Consider the following 3962-nt stretch of genomic DNA (forward strand, 5'->3'; position numbering starts at 1 on the left):
ATAGATTAGTGAACTGTGAAAGGAATGAAACACCCTTAGGCAAAAGAAATGCCCTTTGTAAAGAAAACACTAAATCATTAATCAGGCTAGACTGATTCTGTTAGACCAAATTCATCAGCGGGCTGTAAATAAATAATGAAAATTCCTAAATGATTTGCTTGAAAATTCATGAACCGATTGTGTTAAACAATCCCTCCCTCAAGGACATTTAATAAAAAAACCTAGCAGGCAGAATAGAATATGTGCATAAAAAGGAACTTACTTCATCTTCTGATTGTTAAGTCACAATCAAATAGCACCAATGAAAGGAGAGAACTGGAGAGGGGCCAAACATGAACCGTTGTTATACCAGTAGAACATGGCAATTTTCTGCAAAAACTCGCAAAGAAGACCAGCAGCCAATTGATAAGGGGACTACAAGATACATATGAATCACAAGGGAAAAATGGAAAATAGTTCGTTTACCTTAAATTCAGATGAGGAGTTACTGAGGACGTTGAATGGAAACAACAAGATATGGGCACAAGAGGTCTCTGATTGGTGAGGTCACGCACGGCGGATTGCTGCCCTACGTTCTGAAAGCAGATGTTGAGACCTTCAGGAAAGTGCCTACAAAGTGATAAATAGCAAACCAGGCTTACATCATCTGATTCCATTTTTTCCGTCGGTCGATTCCAGATAGTAACACGTACATCCTTTTTACTACAAAGCAATTTTGTTCCGCAATATACGAAATATCAAGCTAGTCGTGCGTTGGAGCAAAGGATAAAAAAAAAAAAGGAGTGGAGCATGCAGTGAAGCAGGGGACCACCTTGGTGAAAGATCCACTGCTGTGCAAGAACAAATGGACCTGATCATCTGAAAACCCCTGTGCTAGATAGCTTGGTAGCAGATACACCCATCAGTGGAACCTTAGGTGGTGTTTGGGAAGGACTTTAGTCCCTCTCATAAAAGCATAAGGACTTATGCTTTTGTGAGAGGGATTAAAGTTTAATCCCTCCTTCCCAAACACCACCTTAGTAGCTAACAACAAACCACCCAAAGTTTACATCTCAATAAATTGAACGTTTGCACTCAAAGTTTATTTGCTAAAAAGCATACAAGCTCATCTAGCAGCAAGATTTCACCAGCACAGACTAGTAAGCATCTTTACCTATTCAAGACTATCTTGCAAAACTTAAGTCTAATGTACTTGTTTACGAATGCAACAATTATTAACTATCACTGAGTATACAATTAGAAATAAGCACCTAGAAGATAGTGCTAATTATATTCTAGTATATCGTGAATTATATAATAATTTTACAATGACACATTTTCTCATCTAAACTTAATGGGAGGTGGAAATTAACATTCTCAGAATTTCAGATAGAACCTTAGAGACATTATGTTGAGCAGTTCATTATAGTGAGGCGCGGAGGGCGGAGTCTTCTCCCTGTGCGACGAGGAAATTCTGTAATTAGAGTACCAGTTAAGGACTTAAGCTAGATATGTATTGAATGCAATGATAACATCAAAGGTATGAACGTTTCATGGGACAAGGGAGTTACTTGGTTAGTACCACAAACACGATCAGCAATGGATTGTCTTTATGGGACAAAGGGTATATACGATCAGCACTGGTATTATATTAGTAATGAAAAACATATGTACACTTACAGAAGAACTAATTATGCAATTAATGATAATAACCTTAGCATATGATGATGATGACAGTAGTTGCTGCTTAGCATCTTACATACTAAGCTCTCTGAAGGACAAATATGTCAAGTTAGCAGAAATGATGGGAGAGCACCTAGAAAATGCCATGTTTTTCTCTAAGAAGCATTGCATCTTTGTCCACTACAAGTCAAGAACAGATTGGGAAGTTGCTGAACACTTTGTTTATTCATATAATTTACTTAATGGCATCTATGCTCTTACGAGATTATCTCCTCCCTCTGCTGCACCCAATTATCTCACTCTGAAGGCAGCTAGGAAGGAGTCTTATGAACACCCTGATCTGCAAGTAATGCATTCTTTAGAATTACATACCATTTAAATTGGCTTTTTTTGAAATATACGATCTTTGTGCCATTAGAGGAATTAACTGACATTCATTCATTGTTATAACTAATCATAATTATTTGATCTGGGATTGTTGCAGTCATTGTAATGAGCTGCTGAAAGGCTTTTCTTTTTCATCTTTGCAAGAAGAGACGACCTACTGGGCATGATGCATCTTGGACCACAGGTTTGAACTGGTTAAGAGATTACCATAATCTAAAATGGATGAGGTGCTCTTTCAACCCAGCCATCAAGTGTGACTACATTACTAATAATATTGCAGAGATTTTCAATAACTGGATTAAAGATATAAAGGACTTGCCTGTTGTTGATCTAGCTGATAAGGTAAGAGAGATGATCATGGTTCTATGGAGGAAGGAAGAAGGATTGTGGAAAGGCTACAAGGGAGGATCTTGCCAGGTGTGAAACTTCAACTAAAGGCATCTACAAGAGGGTTAGGACACTTGAAGGTGGTGCCAGCTGGTGATTGGAGTGCAGAGGTTTGGGACAATAGCATAGGTCATGCTAGGCATAGAGTTGACCTACATCGACACACTTGCACTTGTCAAGAGTGGCAACACACTGGTAAGCCATGTCAACATGCTTTGGCCTTTATAACAACACAAAGAAATGTTGATGTATGTGATTTTGTGGATGAGTGCTACTCGGTTGAAAAATCTAAGGCAGCGTATTGTAGATTGATTGAGCCAATGACAGATAAATCATAGTGGCGAGAGGTGGAGATGCCATTTCGTGTGGGGGCACCACTTGGGAAAAGGAGTGTTGGTAGACAAAGGAAGAATAGGATCAAAGGATGTCTTGAAGCTGGTGGTAATTCCGGGGGAAAATCTGGGGGGCAAGGCTGCAGCTGCAAAGAATGATGGGAAGAAAATGGTTAGAGGTCCAGTAACTTGTCCCAATTGTGGTCTAAAAGGTCATAGGAAAACCAGCTACAAGTGCCTACTCAATGGAACCAAAAAAAGGTACCTCATTGGTCTTGTTATTTTACTTTGTTTGTCGATTGCTAATTGCCTTTCCCTTTTTTTTTTTTACAGGAAGAGGAAGCCTAGAAAGAACACTACCAAAGCTTGGCCTCGTGAAGCTAGCACACCTCAAAGGCCGACTAGGGAAGCAATACTACAAGATAGCCCAGGCATTGTGACTAGAAGGTAAGCAACCATGAGTTGTATTTTTCACCTAATAGAAGAATGTACATGAGGCTAAAATAATTGACCAATTTTAATTGTCATATGTCCACAGCCGCCTTGCTTTCTTGCTGGGAGAAGGCACTTCTTCTCAATCAACCATGACCACGCCACAGAATACGAGGGCTTCTAATCAAGGAAAAAAAATGACTCCAAGGAGGAAGCTACAGGTCGACTGAATTGTTGGTGTGATGCGTCAAGTGTTATGGTTGTTAGACATTTGTGAGATGCACTCAATTGTTTTGACCGTGTTATTTGTCCTCTGTCTATAGGGACGTCCCCTCGTTGTTTGCATGTCATCTAAATAGTTATTAAAAAATTTGAAAAAAATTAACAACATAGATTAATACGAAATATATCACTCCACAAACATGCAAGACCAAATTCAACTTCTATAAGTTGCAACAAAAATAACAAATTAAAGTAAAAGTAGTTATCGCACATTTGCAACTATATTTGTTATTTTTGTTACAACTTGTAGAAGTTGAATTTAAACTTGCATGTTTGTGGAGTGATATATTTCATATTAATCTATATTACCAATTTTTTTCATATTTTTTGATGACTATTTAAGTGACATGCACGAAATGAGGGGATATCCCCTGGAGGGATGAATTTACTTTCCCCTGAAGAAACATATATGCATGCGACGTGCTATGCTATTTTTTCTGAAATATGAAGTCAGCTCTGTTAATTCAAGAAGTGATCTTT

General features: G+C 38.4%; 1 pseudogene; it reads left to right on the forward strand.

Annotated features, from left to right (window-relative positions):
- The first annotated feature begins 2756 nt into the window (after window positions 1-2756).
- LOC127756244 (uncharacterized) lies at window positions 2757-3430 on the forward strand (annotated as a pseudogene).
- Window positions 3431-3962: the final 532 nt, after the last annotated feature.

The sequence above is a fragment of the Oryza glaberrima genome, chromosome 12 (genome assembly GCF_000147395.1).
Source record: "Oryza glaberrima chromosome 12, OglaRS2, whole genome shotgun sequence".
In the NCBI taxonomy this organism is placed as follows: Eukaryota; Viridiplantae; Streptophyta; class Magnoliopsida; order Poales; family Poaceae; genus Oryza; species Oryza glaberrima.